This window comes from Sorex araneus, chromosome 6 (genome assembly GCF_027595985.1).
Source record: "Sorex araneus isolate mSorAra2 chromosome 6, mSorAra2.pri, whole genome shotgun sequence".
In the NCBI taxonomy this organism is placed as follows: Eukaryota; Metazoa; Chordata; class Mammalia; order Eulipotyphla; family Soricidae; genus Sorex; species Sorex araneus.
The window spans coordinates 135651628-135674177 of NC_073307.1; the positions used below are offsets into that span (position 1 = coordinate 135651628).

The 22550-nt window shown below is 47.1% G+C and overlaps 2 pseudogenes; both read right to left on the minus strand.

Moving 5' to 3' along the window:
- Nucleotides 1–919: 919 nt before the first annotated feature.
- Nucleotides 920–2837, minus strand: LOC129405602 (uncharacterized; annotated as a pseudogene).
- A 10683-nt stretch (nucleotides 2838–13520) lies between these two features.
- Nucleotides 13521–17889, minus strand: LOC101543023 (60S ribosomal protein L31-like; annotated as a pseudogene).
- Between the last annotated feature and the right edge of the window lie 4661 nt (nucleotides 17890–22550).

Consider the following 22550-nt stretch of genomic DNA (forward strand, 5'->3'; position numbering starts at 1 on the left):
TCAACTGAGGTCAGAACTCCAGATTCTTTTTCTCACTTGAGTGAAATATGATATTCCAAGCATAGCTCTTTTGATTCCTCTTTGGGATACCCGAATAGCGTTCTCATCCTGTTTTCATAGGGCCCAGGTCTCTGAGGCATATATTAGTACATGAGAAATGGTGGAGTCAAAAAGATGTGCCCTGACCGGAGTGATAGCACAGCGGGTAGGGCATTTGCCTTGCACGCAGCCGACCCAGGTTTGATCCCCGGCATCCCATATGGTCCTCCAAGCACTGCCAGGAGTAATTCCTGAGTGCAAAGCCTGGAGTAACCCCTGAGCATCACTGGGTGTGACCCAAAAAAGCAAAAAAAAAAAAAAAAAAAGATGTGCCCTGAACCGGAGTCTCTTCGTCCTCTTAACAACTTCTTTGATGCTCTTCAAGGCATTCCACACAACTCTCTTCCTCCTGTGCAGCTCAGATGCCAGCTCGTTCGTCATGTTGAGTTCTCTACCTAGGTACACATAGCTGCTGCATTCAGAGGTGTTCATTCCGTTGAGAGCAAATGGGATGTCAGGAACTAGTCCATTTCTCATTAACACTGTCTTTATGAGATTTGCTGCAGTCCGACCTTTCCACACTCATGGTGGAAGTTGGCCAGCATTCGTGCCTCTTGGCTAATGTTTGGCGTTATGAGAACGATGTCATCAGCGAAGCGAAAGTGGTGTAGTTGCTGACCATCTATATCTTCACTCCCATTCCTTTCCATTCCAGTTGTCACATGACATTCTCGAGGGTGGCATTAAAGAGTTTCAGTGAAATGGTATCACCCTGCTGAACTCCTCTCTTTACATTGATGATCACTTCCTTGTAGAATGGTGAGATCCTGGTGGTGAGTCCGTAATACAGCTCGAAGAGGATCCTGATGTACTGATTTTGAACACCCTGTTTGGCTAGGGCTTTGATGACCACTTCAGTCTCAACAGAATCAAAGGCCTTCTTTCTTTCTTTCTTTCTTTCTTTCTTTCTTTCTTTCTTTCTTTCTTTCTTTCTTTCTTTCTTTCTTTCTTTCTTTCTTTCTTTCTTTCTTTCTTTCTTTCTTTCTTTCTTTCTTTCTTTCTTTCTTTCTTTCTTTCTTTCTTTCTTTCTTTCTTTCTTTCTTTCTTTCTTTGCTTTTTGGGTCACACCCGGCAATGTATAGGGGTTACTCTTGGCCCTGCACTCAGGAATTACTCCTGGCGGTGCTCAGGGGACCATATGGGATGCTGGGAATCTAACTCAAGTTGACTGCATGCAAGGCAAATGCTCAACCAGCTGTGCTTTTGCTCCAGCCTCCAAAGGCCTTCTTTAAATCGATGAACGTTAGGCAGAACAGCATCTTGATCTCTCGAGAAACCTCAATGAGCTTGGTCACAGTGTGGATATGGTTGATCGTACTGAATCCTTTCCAGGACCCAGCTTGCTCGCATGGTTGTCCTTTGTCTAGTATTCTGCCAATCCTATTCAGGATGACTCGAGTGAATAACTTGTAGAGGATGGACAACAGGCAGATCAGGTGATAGTTGCTGATGTCGTGGATGTCTCCCTTCTTGTACAATAGAACAATCCTGCTGGTTTTCCATTGGGACTGAACCTTGTATTCGGACAGGTAGCATGTGAAGAGCCGAGCCAGTGTATTGACAATACTGATGGCAGATTCTTCAGGTGTTTGGGTCTGACCTTGTCTGGACCGGGTGCTGCACGCTTCTTTACTAATGAAATGGCGTATCAGATTTTGGAAGGGAGAACGCTGGGAATGACATATCCATCTGCGGAATTTGGTATGTGGGCAGGTGGACAGGGCTATGAAAGAGATTCAAGTAGAAGTCATGGATAACCTTTTCCATTGCCATTCTGGAAGATGTGATAGATCCATCAGGATGTCAGAGGGAAGTCATCTTAGTCTTAGAGTTGGCGAAGGACAGGCGGGCATTGCCAATACTTTTCCCAGCTTCTGTCACATCAGCCAACACTGCTGCTCTTCTCTCTTTGAGGTCTTCCTTTATCATTTCTCTGCACAGCTTTGCAAGCTTGAACGTTAGCTTGTGATTGCCTGAGGCTCTCGCCAAACCATGTTGGCGAATGAGCTTGAGAGTTTCCAAAGACAGTCATCTTTTTGTGGCTTTCTCTCTCTCTTGGCACTCTTTGCACAATCATGGAGGTGCTGAACCAGTTGATCATATTCCTCATTGATGATGTCAATGACAGCATCTTCTCGTATTGCCGCAATAGTGCCAAAGAGCTCCCAGTTAGTGGTCATTCTGGGAGTTCTCTTCTTAAACTTTGCAGCCCTTTCTCCTCGCTCCCTGAAATAGAATTTTGTGTGAAGGAGACGGTGGTCTGATTCCATTTGGAATTTTGGAACAACAGCGACATCGGTCAGGCAAAACCATTGATTGAATATGATGTGATTAATTTCATTGTGGAACTGTCCAACGGGAGACTCCCATGTCCAATGTTTAGATTTGGTCTTCTGGAACTGCGAGTTATTATAGATGGTCTTGGTCGACATGATGAACTCAGACAGTCTCTCACCCTGTTCGTTCCATTCTAGACTGTGGGTCCCGATGTGGAGTTCTTCGGGTCAACTTCTTGGTCCTATCTTGGCATTAAAATCACTGACAATGACCTTGTAGAAGGTGTGGTCTTCTTTATAGAACTTCTCCAGCTCCATGTAAAACTTCTCAATTTCTTCTTCGTTGTAGTTGGATGTTAGTGCATAGACGACGAAGATAGAAACTGCCAGCAATGAGCCACATCTATTCAAATGTAAGTGTCCGATTTGGGTTGTTAGGCATTCAAACCAATCGATGCTCATGGCTAACTTCGTCTTGATGAGGACACTAACACCAATGTCTCTGCTGTCGCATGTTCCAAGGAACAGTTCTTCTCCAGTGTCGAAAACAGCATGGTGTGATCCATGCCTTCTCGTCTCTGTGCAAGCACAGATCAAGTATGACGTCATTGGATTGACCGAGACAAGAATCCAGATAATTTACATTGTAAATGATGGAACAAGATTCAAATTCAGGGGGCTAGAGCGATAGCACAACAGGTAGGGTGGCCTTGCATGCGGCCAACCCGGGTTTGAATCCCAGCATTCCATATAGTCCCCTGAGCACCACCAGGAGTAATTCCTGAGTGCAGAGCCAGGAGTTAACCCCTGTGCATCGCCGGGTATGACCCAGAAAGGAAAAAAAAGGATTCAAATTCAGCCCACCCACTCACTGTACCTCCTTCTCACTTATAACTTTATCCACCCTCTAATCAGTGCACCTTTCTATCTGGGTCTTTGAAATGGGCTCCAGCATAGATTTCTCTTTTTTTTTTTTTTTGTTTTGGGGCTCCACACTGGCAGTTCATGGTGCTGGGGATCAAATGTGGGTGCCCTCACACAAAGCAAACATTCCAGTCCTTTGAACCATCGACCTGATCTCTCCAGCTTAAGCTTTGGAATTAGATAGCCCTGGGTTCAAATTCTGACTCTACCACTGGATCCTTTATAACATCTTAATTGGATCATATATAATCTCTTCCAACTTTATTAGCTTCATCAGCCAAGATGGAGATACCAACGCTTAACTTGTCAGAAAAGAAATAGATAAATACTTTTGTTGGGGACAAAGAAATAGTACAGCAGACCCCTGGTTCCATCTCCTTCAACCCGTATTAACATCCCTGATCCCACCAGGAATGATCCCTGAATACAGAGCCAGGAATAAGCTCTGAGCCCAGCCAGACATAACCCCAAAACAAAACAGAATGAAACAAAAAGCTTCTGTAACCATGCTGCCTGCAAAGACCAACAAGACTGTCCTAGAACCAAAATCCCTTTCCAATGCAGAGCCAGAGAAAGAAGACCCCTTGTCAGTCTTATCAATTCGTTTTGATTAGAAAATTTCTTGTTTGGGCACTCAAGAGGTTGCAGATTTTTTTTTAATTATCAATTTAAATTGCCTCCTAATAGCTGACCCAATTCATCTCACTGACTGCGAACTTAAATCAAGCGACTTCTCTATCACCACCACTCATTTAAATCACTAAGCTGTTTGTCCTGTTTTGTACTAACACAAAATGAGATGGGTGGCTGTAGCCCAGTCTGAATGACCCCAAGCTACATTGCCTGGAAATGTTAATTTGGTGGCCATGGATGAAGCAGAGTGTCTCTTGCTCTTGCGCCTGGCTGTCTTTACCAGGGCCCCTTGGGGGGGTGGGCTCCAGCTTCCTTCCCTGCCCCGAGCAGAGCTCCCACGGCCGAAGACCTCCGGGACCCAGCTTGCTCGCAGCCATGCTCAAGGCCCCTCTCCACGCGTTCGGACAAGCCTCATACATGAAGGTACTGGCAGAGGAACCCAGGTGTGTGGGACTCGGGGCTAAGACCTCCAAAGCTGCTCGGATCTGGACTGGGCCTCTTCCGCCCAGATTTCCTATTTTCCACTAGGTAGGTGGTCACACCCAAGGACTGCCTCCCCTCCCCCCTCCTCCCGTCTGTAATCCCATCAACGGCCAACATCCAGAGACTTAAAATCAAGCTCCCAGAATTGCGCGGCTGCAAAGTGGCTGAGCAACATCTTATAGCCTACTTCTCCCTCTGGGAGAACCTGGCAAGCTACTGAGAGTTTCCCGCCCACATGGGAGAGCCTCATAAACTCCCCAAGGTGTATTCATATGCCAAAACCAGTAACAATGCTGGGTCTCATTCTCCTGACCCTGAAAGAGCCTCCAATGTGTCATCCTTGGGAAGGATGAGTAAAGAGAGGCTCCTAAAATCTCAGGGCTAGGACTAATGGAGATGTTACTGAGACTGCTCGAGAAATTCGACGATCAATGGGATGATGATGATGATGATGATGATGATGATGATGATGATGATGATGATGATGCATGAAGCTCAGTGGTAGAGCATGTACCTTGCGTGAAAGATGACCTGGGTTCCAACTCTGGCACCAGGAAAAAAATGAAAAGCTGAGGCCTGCCTACTGGCTTGGTTCACACATAAGTACAACCTGGAGGCTGGAAGGAAGAGAGATGTTTGACACCTCTTTTAGTGGTGCTTACACCCTCCAGGTCATAGTGCAGTCAGAAATCACAGACAGCAGAGCTGCCTGCCTCTGCTTCCTGCTCTGCTCATGTGGGACATGGGGGATTTGAACTCATGACCATACGCTGGTGAGGCAGACACTCTAGGCTCCTGTGCTCTTCCCTGTAGGATAACATTGGTTTGTTTCTTCTGCCTTGCTGCAGGGAGCTTAGGTAGGTTGATTGGGTTGCTCCTGTCACAGTGCTCCCAATTCCACTGTGTTTATTTGTAACTTCTTTCTTTGTGCTCTGTTGACTTGTAAATATTGTTTTTCTCTTCTCCTTAAGTCCTTTGCATAGTTAATTCAGAGCCATGTCCTTTTTGTATGTGCACAGGAAACTAGTAAATGCTATGCGTTTGTAACTTGGGAGTTAATTGACTCTCAATGAGTCAATTACCTCCTGGGCATCTGTTCTCTCAACTTAAGCCTCATTGCCCTTACCTCCTAGCAACTCAAAAGCAAAGTCCCCCTGAGGGACTGGATGAACCCAGGGAAGTGGTGAGCTATGTGCTACCCTGACATAGAAATGGGTCCGGCCAAAGTGCCAGAATGCTTAACTATAAGTTAAGAGCTTGGTCATGGACAAATGCTGTCATGATCCAAAAAAGCAATAACTAATTCGGACCCTGCTAGAGTTAGGAATAATCTGGTCTGAGCACTGTAGTCTGAGTCTGTGGCAAGATGTTCCCAGGAGAGCTGCCCTACAAGCCTCAATGTATCTCTTACTGTTTCCATACAAAAATAACTAATATTCACTGTCACTGTATCACTGTCATCCCGTTGTTCATTGATTTGCTCGAGCGGGCACCAGTAATGTCTCCATTGTTAGACTTGTTACTGTTTTTGGCATATCGAATACACTACGGGTAGCTTGCCAGGCTCTGCCGTGCAGGCGAGATACTCTCGGTAGCTTGCTGGGCTCTCCGAGAGGGGCAGAGGAATCAAACCCCCTCTATTTAGCCCACATACTAAATAAAGGCAGGTTAGGAACGTAGGCCCAGTATGTCATGTTAATTGTTGAGGGACTTACTGGCATCTTGATTAAGATATTAATTAAGATGTTAGGAGGAAAGGAATGGCTCCAGGTGGTGCTGACACCCTTGAGCCTGAAGGGCAATCAGGAAGCACTTTGGAATACCCCTAGGTGGTGTTTCTGCCCTTGAGCCTGAGGGGCAGTCAGGAAGGGCTTTCTTTTTTTTTTTCTTTTCTTTTTTTTTTTTTTTTTTTTGCTTTTTGGGTCACACCCAGCAATGCTCAGGGGTTACTCCTGGCTTTGCACTCAGGAATTACTCCTGGCGGTGCTTGGGGGACCATATGGGATGCCGGGGATTGAACCGGGTCAGCTGCGTGCAAGGCAAATGCCCTACCCCCTGTGCTATTGCTCCAGCCCCCAAATGGCCTCATTTTTTAAATTTATTTATTTTTTTTGGTTTTTTGGTCACACCCGGTGATGCACAGGGGTTACTCCTGGCTCTTCACTCAGGAATTACTCCTGGCGGTGCTCAGGGGACCATATGGGGTGCTGGGATTAGAACCCAGGTTGGCCGCATGCAAGGCAAATGCCCTACCCGCTGTGCTATCGCTCCGGCCCCAGGAAGGGCTTTCTTATGTTGATTTTGCTACCAGACTGGGTGTAATGTGGGCCCAGGTGTGAGGGGAGAGAGAGAGGCAGAATCCGTGGGGGAGAGGCAGAATCTGGAGAACAGGATCTCAAGGAATGAAGGGCTGGGAAAGAAGAGTGTGTGAGATGGGAGAGACAAGAGATTGAATCAACGGCAACTAATCAACAACCAGCTTGGTCCTTGTTCTTCCTTCATCTGTCCATTGCCTACAGCTGTCCTGATCCGGTCCATACACAGCGGCTCGAGAGCACAGAATGTGGGCAGTGAGAAAGAGCCGGCGGGGAGCCCGCAAACACACATCCTTCCGTGTGCATATTTTTTACACTTCCCCGTGCTCTGCACCCCGGGTTTTTCTCTCTCTTACATCCCAGTCCCAGTGCAGCAGAAACATCCTTTCAGTCTCACTCCAGAGGAGACTTCCACCCAAAGCTCCCCTTTGCCCCAAACCACCACCGTTTCTTGCTTGATCTACCCCAGCAACCTTGTAACTGGGCTCACAGCCACCTCTCCACGGTGTGGGCTGTCTGCACGGGACTGAAGCTTGCCTGACTGGAGAATTGCCTGGTCCTGGAATCGGGCTTCCCTCTCATCCTGGTGGTATCTGGCTGTGACCGTCTGTCCCACACGATAGCACATGATGTCTCCTTTCTACACATAGAATGAAAAAACAGGGAGATCCCGCAAAAGCCTGGAGCACGAGCCCAGCATACATAAGGCCCCAAGCTCCGTCCCCAGCACTGCTGGGTCCCTAGTGAACCCCAGGAGCCATCTGAGCAGCACCATATCACCAGACCCATGTGCCCAGACTGAGCATCACTGAGAATGACTCCTTTACCCCAAAGTAGTGCAGGGGGCGGGGGGGAGACCCCCTGGAAAAATGTAAAAGGAAAGCCACTGGCACTATTATCATGCATTGAACTCCATATACTAGTTGTCAGGTGCTTTACATTCATGATCTCACTTAATTAATTTTCATAATGAAATTAAAGTAGAACATGATCCCCATTTAGCGTATGGAAAAGTCAAGGCTCAGAGTCAGGTGACACAATCTACTCGATTGTTTAATATGAAAGTAAGAGAGCCCAAATTTCTCACCCAAAACTCATAAGTTCACAATTTTTATCCACTAAATATTACATTATGTAATTACCCCTAATGTAATATTTAGGGGTAATACCCACATCCACACATATCAATGCTCCACTACATCAAAATTTAGACTACTCAAGAATTAAGGGGTTTTTTTTGTTTTTTTTTTTCTGACCTCCCAAGTGATGTTTTGGGCCCTGAAGTGCTAGAGATTACCAGGCGGTGCTCAAGACCTTTTAGGGAAAGCTCAGGGATCGAGCAGTCACTGGGATTGGCTACATGCTCCTGACCTATGTACCATCCCTCCAGCCCATGAGCCAAAAAGATTTTATGGTACCAGAAATGAAATCTAGGACCTCACAAATGCTTCACACACACAAGGCAAGTGTTCTACCACTGTGCTACATCCTGTCCAAGAGCAAAGAGTTAAAGAGTTACCTCTCGTTCATCATTTATATAATACACCCACTGATCCTTAGTGAATTGTCGGTGTGTGTGTGTGTGTGTGTGTGTGTGTGTGTGTGTGTGTGTGTGTGTGAGCATGCATGCTCGCATATGCTTAGAGGTCGTGCCTCATAGTACTTGGGGGACGATAGGTGGTGCCAGAGATTGGAACTATGGAACTAAGTTCATAGCCACAGCCACATGTAGGGCAAACTTCTTCACCTCTGTATTATCTCTCTGGCTCAGCTCATTTTTGTAGTTGCAATCCTAATACTATTGCATCAGCATACAAATTTATACAAATATTCTAATACATTGGTTAGTGTTGCTATCCATTGCCACAACACACCATTATGTATTTTCTATTCCTTACTATTAAGGTCCTCTGGACTTTGTTCGATTTTGGTTTTGTTTTTGGACCCTACCTGGTGTTGCTCAGTGCTTATTCCTGGTTCTGTGCACAGAGATCATCCTTGACAGGGCTCAGGGGACCTTTATGGGGTGCTAGAGATTGAACTGAGCTCACCAGCATGCAAGGGAAGCACCTCACTGGCTGTACTATTTCTCTGGCCCCCTCATCTGGACGGTTTCAAATGTGCAGTTTAAATGTGTAGGATAGCAATTTGGTCTTACTGGAAACTGGAATGAGAGTAGTAGGAGTTGGACCTAATAAAAGAAAAATAACATGCTGCATTTTTCATGAGAGGAGGAAGGAAAATTCTTACTAAGTAATATACTAATTGCACAAAATAGAAAAATAATGCTGGGATTATGATAAAGTCATGCTCTTTTCTAGTAAACTTAAATATCACTACTTTCACTTTAAACCACATTTATATTTCATCAACTGTAAAATGCATAATATGCTCTTATTGAGGCAGGAACCAAAAGTTTTCCCAAGTGGGTGTCTGGGGCCAGAGAAATTGTACAGAGCTTAAGGTGCAGCTAAGTCTTGTTCAGTACTCATACATGGTCCCCCAAACACAGCCAGGCATGGTCCCCACAAAGAACCCATATCCTTACACACAGAGAGAGACAGAGAGACAGAGAGAGAGAGAGAAAGAGAGAGAAACAGAGAGAGAAAGAGAGAGAGAGAGACAGAGAGAAAGGGCTGAAGCTATAGTATGCTGGATAAGAATCTTGCCTTGCATGTGGCCAACCCTGGTTCAATTTCCCACAGCCCAGATGGTGCCCTGAACTTTGCCAAGAGTGATCCCCAAGCAGAGTTCAAGAGAATGCCCTGAGTACATCTGGGTGTGACCCAAAAACCAAACATAAAAGGAGATGTCTGTACCAGGAAAATGGCTCAAAAGCTAGAGCACAGGTTTTATATTCAGAACTGACTTTGATCCCTGGCACAACAGGGTCCCATGAGCACCACCAGGTGAGACCCCCAAATAAAACCAAAAACTTTTAAAAGTGAAAAAAATAAACAAAGCATCCATTTACACACAGAAATGTTCAAAGGAAGCTCAAGGAAATCAAGTGAAATAACCCATTAAACAACCCTCAGGTACCCTCTAGTGGAGGAGATGAAGAACACTTTGGGACCAGAGTTTTTCTATGTCATGTTGTTATAATAACCTGGAAATAACCATAACTCTCACTTGTAGCTTTTTTTCACAAGGGATACAGGAATAATGATTGTTTTCCAAGAAACATTGATGTTTACAATCATAGTTAATGACAGTTTACTTTTAGATTTGTTAATAATTAATAGGGCACTGGAGAGATAGTACAGGGGTTAAGGCTCTAACCTTGCACCCCACTGACCCTGATTCAATACGTGAATGGTCCCTCATGCACTGTCAGAGCTTGCTCCTGAGCACAGAGCCACGAATAGCTCCTTTCCTGAGCAGAGCCAGGAATGGCCCCTGATGCCCTCTGGTGTAGCCCAAACCCTTCAAAATTAATATAATATGAATTACCTTAAATAGGGCATTTACTATCTTTTCAAATATGCACAGAGAGAAAACTAAAATGGCCAATGAGTAGACTGTGATTAGAGAATTTTTATTATCAGATGGAAGTGTGGGCATAGAGAGGGCAAAAAAAGAGGCAATAAAAATTCACTTTACAAAAACAAAAGAATCACAGATAGGCTTAAAAGGATTATCTACTTTTGCCCAAATGCAAAAAATAAATAAATAAATAAAAGGAATAATATCGGGGCCAGAGAGATGGTAAAACAGGTAAGGAGCTTGTCTTAGGCATTTCTGACTTGGATTCAACCCCTGTGACCCCATACTGTTCCCCAATCCTCCTAGAAGTAACCCCTGAGTGCAGAGACAGGAGTAAGCCCTGGATGCAGCTCAGTGGGACCCAAAATGACAAAAATAATAATAATAATAATAATAGTAGTAGTAGTAGTAAAAAGGAACAATATGTCCTGTTGATATACTCTGCCTTAAGGAAACCTCAGAATGGTCTAACTGAGCCACTCAGCCTCAGCCAGCCCTGAGCTCCCAGCCCTGGGGACGGGGCTGGGAGTAGTCTCCATAGACCAAGAGGAGCTGCAGAACTCCTGAGCTCCACTTGCACGCACAGGCCATCCCATTTCTCACTATCTGCTGTGTGCTCTGGGAGACAGCATATAGCAAGCCACAGGACGCAGATTTCCAGCTGACCCTACTGCTCCTGCTATCACGGTAAATGCCAGCACGCGCAGAAACAGGCACACATCCATGTGTTCCTGTATGCAGATAGTCCACTGGCCTGCAGGTTAGTTAATGGATGATGAGTCAGTGTACCGAATTCTTCACGGTTCTTTCTTCTTTGAGGGAGACGGGGAATAGCGGGGGGCTTTACCTGCACAGCATCAATTTGTCTGGTTTTTGACATGTTTACAATAGGCATGTTTAATTTTTATAGTCAGAAATATGCATGGTGGGGCTGGAGTGATAGCACAGCAGGTAGGGCATTTGCCTTGCACAAGACCGACCCCGGGTTCGATTCCCAGCATCCCATATGGTCCCCTGAGCACCGCCAGGGATAAATCCTGAGTGCAGAGCCAGGAGTGACCCCTGTGCATCACCAGGTGTGACCCCAAAAGCAATAAATAAATAAATAAATAAGAAGAAATGTGTATGGATATGTCCATCTATAAATCAGTGGTTACATATCATGTTGAATTGTAGAAGTTGAGATGGTCAAAACATTTTCCCAGGGGCTGGAGAGATAGCACAGCAGGTAGGGGTTTGCCTTGCACGCGGCCGACCCGGGTTCAAATCCTAGCATCCCATATGGTCCCCTGAGCACAGCCAGGGGTAATTCCTGAGTGCAGAGCCAGGAGTAACCCCTGTGCATCGCCAGGTGTGACCCAAAAAGCCAAAAAAAAAAAATTTTCCCAGCAACATCCCCAAATGCCCTGATAAATCTAATATCCTTAAGCTCCAGCTATGCACTTGCCCGCCTGGGTTCCTCCAAAGTTCCCCCTGCTTTTGCTATCAGCAGAAGAGAAGTCCTGCCGCATGTCTTACCTAGTTTCGAGTGCTAGGAACTTTGATCACCCCCTCGAGACTTAAGCACCGCCCCTACTCAGCGCTGGTTGCTTCAGCAGATGCAACCTGCAAAGGTGACTGAGTGTCAAGCTGAAATATGGACAGTCCCTCAAGACCTGCCTGCCACAGCTGTTGTTATTCTCCCCATCACACTTCAAGTTTATTGTAGAAATGTTTTTTCCCACTGGAAAATAGAAAGATCTAACATCCGCACTCTGAATTTCAACTTCCTCTACCTCTCTTCATGCATCTTCTTGGACTCTTTTTCTCTTTTTCCCTATACACACACACACACGCACACACACACACACACTCACACATACACACACACTCACACACACACCCCATGCACTCCTTTGTTGTAAGTTTGTAAGTATTCTCCCACCTATGGCTGACAAAATCAGATTTCTGCATTGACAGAATGAAGACAGGACCTCAAGGCAAGATGAATTCAATTATAATAAGTCCTATCCCCTAGGGTTCTCTGTGAGAGCTGGGAAAATTCTCCATGTGAAGCCCTTTCTTTTTTTTATAATTTATTTATTTTTTAATTGGTGAGTCATATGAGGGTACAGTTACAGATTCACACATTTTCGTGCTTGTTTTTCCCTCATGCAATGTTCGAGAGTTCTGCCTTCTTCAAAGTGAAGCCAATCTTAGGTCCTGAGACGTACTGTAACAAGGAATACACTTGCCTTGCACACAGTTGACCCAGGTTCAATCTATGGTGCCATATATTACATACAGTCTCCTAATCCCCACCAGGAGTAACACCTGAGCACAGAGCTAGGAGTAAGCCTAAGCACCGCCAGCTGTAGGCAAAAAAAAAAAAATGAAAAGAATAAAAGAACCTAACATCTCAGGGGAGACAGCTCAAAAGGCTGGAGCCCACACCTGATATGCACAGGGCCCCAGGTCTGAGCCCTAGGGCCCTATGGTCTCCTGAGCTTCTCCCAGTGCCCCGAGCAGAGATTTCCCCAAAAAACAAAACTCACATTTATCAGGCACTGAACACATGCCAGAAAATATTCTCTGTGTTTTATTCTTTGGTATTGGCTCATTTCAACTTTACAATAACCCCAAATAAGTAATATTCCTCTTCTTTTTTTTTTCTTTTTGGGTCACACCCGGCGATGCACAGGGGTTACTCCTGGCTCTGCACTCAAGAATTACCCCTGGCGGTGCTCAGGGGACCATATGGGGTGCTGGGAATCGAACCCGGGTCGGTCGCGTGCAAGGCAAACGCCCTACCTGCTGTGCTATTGCTCCAGCCCCAATATTCCTCTTCTTCACATATTTCTTTCATTTGTTTTTGTGGTACTAGGACTCAGACCCAGGATCACACCTGTACAAACCAAGTACTCCACCACTGACCTACTACATCCGTGGCTCCTTCTAAACCTCCCCCACCCCGCCACCATAATTGCAGACTGTGGTTCAAGTGGCTGAAATAACTGGTCCAGATATAGCACGTGGATGCGCAGTTTCTCAGAGCAAAGGCATGGGACTTGGACAAAGCGCTTCAGTTGAAAATCCTACATCAACAACTCTGCTCCGGAGTGAGTGAACTAAGCTCGGGGTTTGGGGCCAGGACGGGTAGACTTCCTGAGATGGTGCGAGTGCCACAGGATCTTGGCATCATCCTGGAGCACCAGCTTCCCTTTGAGTATTTCAGGAGGGAAATCTTTGAGGGTAAGACCAGTGGCTATTTTAAGGAGTGTGATGCATGATCTTTGTATCTTTTTTAAATAACGTTATGAAGTCATCAGTTTAGACGGTCATCCACGTTGACCGTCTGTAGACTTTTGAAAGTGGTGATGGACACATAGGTAACTGATGTAGAAAGGGTGTTCGGTGAATCTTCACCCTCATGACGCTTTCTGGACAGACGTACACGGATTGGATACGGGACATTCCTTAGTCCTTTGGCCCCTGTGTTGAGCCCGATGTGTTGAGCCTGGTGTCAATGCGCACACCTCGGGTGCCCGTCTCCCTCCTGGCAAACTTCCGGATCTCTTTGCGCACCCGGGGCGCACACTTCCTGAGACCCACTCGGTGGATGCACTTGTGAATGTGTATTCTCGGAGTCAGCACCCAGTTGATGGCGGAGCGACCCTTCTTCTCGCTCCCTACTTCTTTGTGGGAGCCAAAAGGAAGGGTCTTTGTGTTTTTAATTATACAGGGGTCCAAGCAATAGTACAGCGGTTTGCCTTGCAAGGGGTCCACCTGGGTTCGATCCCCGGCATTTCATATGGTCCCCCAGCACCAACAGGCGTAATTCCTGAATGCAAAGCCAGGAGTAACCCCAGAGCAACGCTGGGTGTGACCCAAAAAGCAAAAAAAAGAGAAAAACATCGACAAATTACACATATACCTGAAACCTTCCCCTCTGGTGGAAGACGGTCAATTGGATTTTCTAGGTGCCCGCGCCTGCTTTGGAGCATGTGCGCACGTGCGTCACAGCCTGGGGCAGGTAGTCGGTGTGCTTTCAAGCTGCAGGAACATGAGATCTGTGGGGTCCCAGTCACCCTTGATTTCATGACCTGCTGCCAGCATCTTGACATGATGACTAATTACGCCACGAGAGGCTTTGCAGTTTTACTTTGCACCGGGTCCTGCCAATTATCCGGCTGCCACAGCTGGAGGAGCTGGTTCCACTGCAACGCTGCTTCAGCATGTCTGGAATAAGACAGAGTTTAAGGGCTGCAGCGAGAGTATAGGGCTTAAGGCGCGGGCCTGGCACACAGCTGACCCTGGTCCCATCTCTGGTGCCACAGAGGGTCCCTTGAGGCCTGCAGGATTGATCCCTGAATTCAGAGACGGGAGTAGCCCTTGAATGTTGAGGTTTACAGGCCCATTAAGTTCCAGGTACTGCCTGTTATGGGTCCTCGGAACACTCTTGAAGTGGCAAGATCCAGTCCTTCACTCTACCCGCCACCAGTCTACAATAGTTAAGTGAGAAGGGCCAGAGCAATAGTACTTTTGCCTTGCACGCAGCTGACCTGGGTTCGATCCCCAGCATCCCACATGCTGAGGACAGAGCTAGGGTTATCCCCTGAGCGTTGCCGGGTGTAGTCTCAAAATGCAAAAATTAAAAAAAAACTTAGGTGAGAAATTTTTAGATGTGAGGGGGAAGGAGGCAATGAACCATCATAGTTAAGCACCATATAGCATTGTCATCCCGTTGTTCATCGATCAATTTGCTTGAGCAGGCACCAGTAACGTCTCCATTGTGAGACTTGTTGTTGTTGTTTTTGGCATATTGAATATGCCACAGGGAGCTTGCCAGGCTCTGCCGTGCAGGTGCGATACTCTCCGTAGCTTGCTGGGCTCTCTGAGAGGGGCGGAGGAATTGAACCCAGGTCGGCTGCATGCAAGGCAAACTCCCTACCTGATGTGCTATCGCTCCAGCCCATAGTTAAAGTCATAGGATATAATTCAATCCATAACAGAAAGGCATCAAAATCAAAGAGAAGCAGCCTCTGTCTGTGTGTCTAACCACTTCTTCCTGACCGCCATGCTCACTGCCAGGCACACTTTCATCACTGAGAGGAGGAAGCAGCATGTGAGGGCCCCACCGAGCTGGCTTTCAAACTCTGCGCTATAACTATAGCCCTGAAAATGTGGGTAAGTCACTGCACGTCTCTGGGAGTTAGTGTTTCATCTGGGTTTTTTTCTTTGTTATGTTTTTGGGGCCACACCTGGCAGTGCTTATAACTGACCCCTAGCTAGGTCTGGACCCAGAAGTCACCCTTGGCAGTCACAGAGAACATAGAGGGCTCTGGGGATCAGATGCAGGTCAGCTATGTGCAGGATAAGAGCCTTCCTTACCTACTGTATTATCACACAGGCCCCTAGTATTCTTGTCTTAAGAGGCCTTCCCAGCGGTGCTCAGGGTACTGAGGGATCTTCCCAGTAGTGCTCAGCCAACCAGGCTGGTGGTTTGGAGCTGGTGGTTTGCAAGGGGCCAGGGATATGGAGCTGTTTGGGCCCTGCAAGGCCGGGGGTTACCCAGGGCACCTTCTGGTGTCAGGGGTCTCAGGCGACACATCTGGAGGGTATGGTACCACACATCAATGCTCAGGGGATCATGTGGTACCCCTGAGCCACAGCTGGCTTTCTGCCAGGCATGTCCCTGAGTCCTTCTACTATTTCTCCATCCCCAGCTTTGGTGCTCTCATTCAGTGAAGGGACCAATGATGTGAAAATGGAGAGAGATTATCTATCTATGCAGCTCTTCCTGGTTTAGCAAATGTGACAGGTTGGTGATAGATTCCCCTCTAAAGGTCTTTTGTTTTACTTTGCTTTGCTCTGCTTTGGAGCCACACCCAGTGCTCAGTGTCTCCCATCTGCAAAGCATGTGTTCTGGCCCTTGGAGCTATTGCCCTAATCCCTAAAGAAGGTCTTTTTTTTTTTTCTTTTTGGGTCACACTCAGTTGGTTGCACAGGGGTGTGTTGGTTGCACAACCTGTGTTGGTTGCACAGGGGTCACTCCTGGCTCATGCACTCAGGAATTACTCCTGGCAGTGCTCAGGGGACCATATGGGATGCTGGAATCGAACCTGGGTTGGCCGAGTGCAAGGCAAACACCCTACCCACTGTGCTATTGCTCCAGCTCAAGAATTTTCTTTTTATTTTTTTTGAGGGTCACACCTGGTGATGCACAGGGATTACTCCTGGCTTTGTACTCAGGAATTTCTCCTGGCAGTGCTCGGTGGACTATATGAGATGCTGGGAATCCAACCCAGGTCGGCCGCGTGCAAGGCAAACGCCCTACCTGCTATACTATCACTCCAGCCCCGAGAAGGTCCTTAGAGAGGTCCTTAGAGAGCAATAGCCCTGTTAGAGGGGCTCTCTCTCTCTGAGAGCTGGACTTAGGGAGCTGTATGGAGGTAAAAGTGGGCAATCCAGAGAAGGATCTAGAATGAAGAGAAGGCAACAGTCCTCTCAGAGTTAAGAGATGTGAAAATGAGAGCCAGAGAGTTGCCTTAGTGGGGAGGGGACACACACATGCTCTGCACTCAGGAGTCCTGGCTTGGACTCCCTGTACCACGTGATCCCCTGAACCCTGCCACTCCCTGTACCACGTGATCCCCTGAACCCTGCCAATATGACAAGAGAAAGAAGGGGGTGGGGAACGGGGACAGGGACAGAGAACTGTGGAACTTCTGGTAAGTCTTGGCAATAAACCCAGAAAGAAGAGCGTGTGGCTCCTCTGGGAACCCAGGCCTGGAAGCTCTATTATTGCAGCTGAGGTTGCAACAGGAGTAGACAATGGGGGCCTCACACTCCTGTCCCCTTGTTGTGTGGAGCGATGGTGAATTAAGGCCCTGCAGATCTCAGCGAGAGAAAAAAAAACTGTTATAGATAGATAGATAGATAGATAGATAGATAGATAGATAGATAGATATAGATATTTACTTCTTGGGTCACACCGGCGATACACAGGAGTCACTCCTGGCTCTGCACTCAGGAATTACCTCTGGCGGTGCTCAGGGGACCACATGGGATGCTGGGAATCGAACCCGGGTCAGCCGCGTGCAAGGCAGATGCCCTACTCACTGTGCATTCACTCCGGCCCCTGTTACTGATTCTTAAAGCATGCAGATCAACGAATTTAGGCATATCACAGAAACAACCTTTCGTATTGGATAAACTTACCCTGAGGCAGGGCAAACATCAGGAAGCAAGGACTTGCCCTATGAAATCAACTCCTCCCCACCCCATGAAACCTTCTTTCTCTCCCTCTTGCCCCAAATCCCTGTCCCATTCCTTTGCATGGGATGTAAACTCCTAAATGGCACCAATTTACTTTATATGTATTGGAACAGGGGAGGGGGCACACCCAACAGAGCTTAGGGCCTACTCCTGACTCTGTGCTCAGGGATGACTCCTAGAAGTGCTTGGGGAAACCATACGTGGTGCTGGAGGCTGAACCAGCGCTGGCCATGCAGGCAGTGACCCTTGCTCTGTCCCTCCAGCCTCTACTCGCTTTCTTTTTGGTTGGCTGCTGCTGTCCTTAGGGTCTCTAGAGGTCTCCACACTTGGACGTGACGCTCACCAGGGTTGACCCTTGAGTTGTGGTGCTTATACACGTGGCCAACGGGGGTCTCAGGCATCTGCCACTGGGTCATCCCCCACCGGACCCCACCATGCAGAGTTGAATGAATAGATGCATAATTTCTCCATGCCTATTAAGAAATGTCTCCTCCTAATCTGTCTGGCATTGATTTGCTCATGTAGCCTCAAGACGAACCCGGGGGTAGGGGGGTAGCACCATGCCGAGCTTCTTCCACACTCATTGCCCTTCACTGCCCTCAGTTCACTGAAATACGAGCTTTTGTGCCGGGTCAGGGCTCCTGGACGCCTCAGAACAGAGCCCTGGAGATGGTGGACAGGATTCCTGAACTCCCGGCTCTTACCAGCAGATGGGGCCACAAGCAACCAGTTTGGGACTCGATGGCGAGCTTTGTCTCCAGAGAGCGGGTGCTGGCTAGCCCCAGGATGGTGTGTGCCCAAGGTAGGGGGCTGTAGAAAGAACTGAAGATACTCTTCAGGGAAGGCTGATCACTCACCGCCGCATTTTATTTTCCCAAAAGGGAAGAAAGAGAAGGAATTTCTCCCCAAGTAGAGGAAAAAGACCACATCACTTGTCCCGAGGCTCCTTTGCCTTGGCTTTCCTCTCCTCTCCTCACCCCTTCCCTTCCCCTTGCCTGCTGTTAGAGCCACAGCAAGCAAGCTGCGGGCAGTTTCGGACACTTGACTGCTCGCTCCTCTGGGTTCCGGTGAGTCCTCCCCTTCTGCGGGCAGATACCTCCTCCAGTTCCAGCCTTTGTTTGCCACAGAGGAGGGGACCTCCCCGCAGCCCTAACAGGTGGGGAAACCGGGGCTGGCCTTGCCCCCAACTCCCTTCCCTTGCTGGCCGGGCACATTCCCGCAGTGCTTGGCTCAGCGCCTGCAACGGTGCCTTTCCAGCCGGTGCCTTTCCACTCCTGACCATCAAAAACTTAAGGGAGGAGGATAAGCCACACCACTGGACGGCAGTGGCAGAGGGTGACAGAGGCAGATGGTCTCAGAAGAGAAGCAGAGTCGGATCCTGGCAACCCAGCCAAGGAGAGATGGAAGGAGTGTGCCCTGGACGTGTCAACTGTCCCTAGATGTCAAGGGGCGGTATAGTGGGGTGGGAGGTGGGTGGGAGGGTTGAGGGAGGAAATGAATGGAAGAGGAGCAGTGAGGACGGAAGTGCAGGGGAGAGGCTACAGAGGGGTGAGAAGGTTGGTATTGCTATGGGAGTCTCTGCCGTCCCTGGACCAGATCAGGACAAGGAGGTCCAGGGGAAATGTGGCATTCAGATCCCTCAGGTGGTGGCCGTTGTTGTCTAATGTCTAATTTTTTTCGCACTTCTCTTTTTATAACACTGTGGTTTGCAAAGTTGTTTATGATGCTTTGTTACAGGCATTTAATATTCCAACCCCAATCCCACCATCGCTGTCACCTTCCTTCCACCATTGTCTCCATTTTCCCAATCACCCCTCCAGCCTGCCACCACAGCAGGCCCACAGCCATACTGCTTGTTACCACTAAATGGTTAAAAGAATAATAGCACAACGGTTGGGCGTTCACCTTTCACGTGGCCGACCCGTGTTCGATTCCTCCGCCCCTCTCGGAGAGCCCGGTAAGCTACCGAGAGTATGGAGCCCACACGGCAGAGCCTGGCAAGCTACCCGTGCGTATTGGATATGCCAAAAACAGTAACAATAAGTCTCTCAGTGAGAGACGTTACTGGTGCCCACTCGAACAAATTGATGAGCAATGGGATGACAGTGACAGAGTTTCAATATAAAAAACATTTCCAAAAAACATTTTTTTTCATTTCCACAGAAGAAAATTTATAAAAATTATTTCATCTGGGGAGGGGTAAAAAAAAAATTATTTCATCTCACGGTGGTCCCTGTCTGCAGTGTTACTAAGTCCCTCATAAGTCCCTCTCTGAAGTTTTACTCAGCTGTTGTTGCAGGTTAAGCCTCTGTTTTAATGTTTTTGTTAGTTGGGATTGATTGATTTCTCCATTATATTTCATCAATTTGGTGTGCTACTACTAGGATAACAATATTGTAGAGTTTGGCGATGTTCCTCCAGAAAATCCAGAATATTTAATTGGGCAGTCCAGCCAGAGGCATGGTAGGGTTTTTATTTGTTTGTTTGTTTGTTTTTTGGGGGGCATGGTTGCAGCTGCCTGGAATTTGGTAGGGCAGGAGCTGGCCAACCTCCCCTCCCAAGATCACCCTGAAGGTCTAATCCAGGAAATGGTACCTGAGGAGTTTTTGCAGCTGGCTGATCTCTTTCAAGATTTATTTATGAGTCTCTGAAACAAGGTTGGTAGATGAGGTCATATGGTGGTGGTGGTGGGACGTGGGCCCCTTTTTCTTCTAATCATATATATATATTTTAAATTTCTGGACCAGACCCACACAATGTTCAAGGCTTATTTCTGGCCCAGTGTCCAAGGATCACTCTTGGCAGGCTTGGGGGCCATAAGGGGTACCAGGGATAGAACCTGGGTCAGCTTCATGCAAGACAAGTGCCCTACCCACTGTACTATTTTTTTTTTTCGGGTCACACCCAGCGATGCTCAGGGGTTACTCCTGGCTCTACACTCAGGAATTACTCCTGGCGGTGCTGGGGGACCATATGGGATGCTGGGAATCGAACCCGGGTCGGCCACGTGCAAGGCAAACGCCCTACCTGCTGTGCTATCGCTCCAGCCCCTACCCAGTGTGCTCTAGCACCCAGAATGTCTTTGTTATCGGCACCAGCAGATGAGAAAGGAATCAATCCAGGGTCAATACCTGATAACATAAACCGTTAAATGACAGACATGCTCTCATTTAATTGCAGTGTGGAGTAAGAGTAAATCGAACCCAAGTTCAAATCTCAACACTTATTAGCCATGTGAATGTCAATGAGTCATTCAACTCTGAGCTATAATGCAGCCTCCAAGGGAAGGCTAAGAAAACCTTCCTTGAAGAACCGGTAAGGAAATGATAAGATAAAATAATGCACGACAGCCCTTAGCACAGAACCCGACAGAAGGACATTCATTCCTGTTCCATTCTGCTCTGGTTTCCTTTCCAGTGTTAGCCGGAATAACTAACTAACTAACTAACACTAGTTAGTTAGTTAGTTAGTTAGTTAGTTATAACTAACTAATGTTAGTTAGAAATGCCTTCTCAGGCATTTCTAAATCCATCTACATAAGGCACCAAATCCTCCCCTGATTTAAGTGAGGAGGGGGGTGCATTCAGTAGGGTTGCATGAAATTAAATAAATGCAGCTAGTCACGGACGCCCTCGTGCTGCGTCTGCAGTAGATCACGTGGGGACTCACCAGCACGTGAACTCTATTCTTCCTCTCATCTGTTACCTGGGGGAAGCAATCTGTGCCATTTTATTTTCCTGTTCTTTCACCTCTGAGTGATAAGGCAATTATCACTGTTCCAAGAGCCTTTACTCAGCCAAGCTGTTCACCAGCCTTTCACCCTCAAATACACTCTTTGTTCCCCAACTGGAAATTGGGCTCTTTCATGAACAGAGGTGACACTGTGACACACTTCACTTTCACTAGGCATTGTAGGCTCTCTGACAGTAACAAGAGCTGGTTGGGGCACTATCCACAAACTGCTCCACTTGGGATCCAGGCTTGTTAGTTAGAGGCATGACCAGAGAACTGAAGCAGGAAGCTAGAAATTCGTGCAATTATAATGACAGCCTTAGCCATAAAACTGTCCTGTATCGAAGGATGGATGGGTGAATACATAGACTGAAAAATCAAATACAAAAACTCCTACATGGTGCTTTTTGTGTGGTGGCTAGTCTTAGAGAGGTAAGGAGGGAATGAACGGTCCCCTGTGCGATAGCATCAATCTATTCTCAGCATCTGATCCACCATTTGTCACTTTTCTATAATAATGATGAGATTCTGTAAACACATTGGAAAACACAAAGCACCTCAGTGGCCAATTTTCAGTTGAGGGTCAAAACTAAGGGCAAGGGGGCTGGAGTGATAGTACAGCAGGTAGGGCTTTTGCCATGCACGTAGCTGACCCGGGTTCAATCGCTGGCATCCCATATGGTCCCCCAAGTAATGCCAGGAGTAATTCCTGAGAGCAGAGCCAAGAGTAACCCCTGAATCTCACATTTGGTGTGATCTCTTCCCCACCAAAAAAAAAAAAAAAACTGAAGGCAAACTCTTGTTTCAGCTGGGTTACATAGAGAGAGATTTGAAAATACCCAGTAGCACTTTCAGTGCCTTAAAGTCAGTCATAGAAAAACCACTCACTCAGGACAATGGTCAAAGGATCCTATGAACTGAGTCCACACTGCTTTATTCCCAAGTGAAGGTGGATTCTTGATGGGTTTTGCCACATGTTGGAGACATGACCTTAGGCAAGTCACGTAACCTCTCTGGGCTTCAGTTTTCTTCCCTTATTAATTAGGAAACATAATTAAATGGAGAGAGCAGTTTCCTTTAATAGGTGGAATGATAATAATAAATTCAAATACTTAGAAGATACATGACTGTGCTTAAAACATCATATTAAGGGCTGGAGAGATAGTTAGTACAGTCAGTAAGACTCTGGCCTTGCATGTAGCTGACCCAGGTTCGATCTCCAACATTTCATATGCCACCTCACCTCCAGCCCTGCCAAGGAGTAACCCCTGAGAATTGCCAGATGTGGCCCCCAAGCAAGCAAAAACAAAAAGTATCTCTAGAGAAAGAAGCTTGTTTTGTTTTC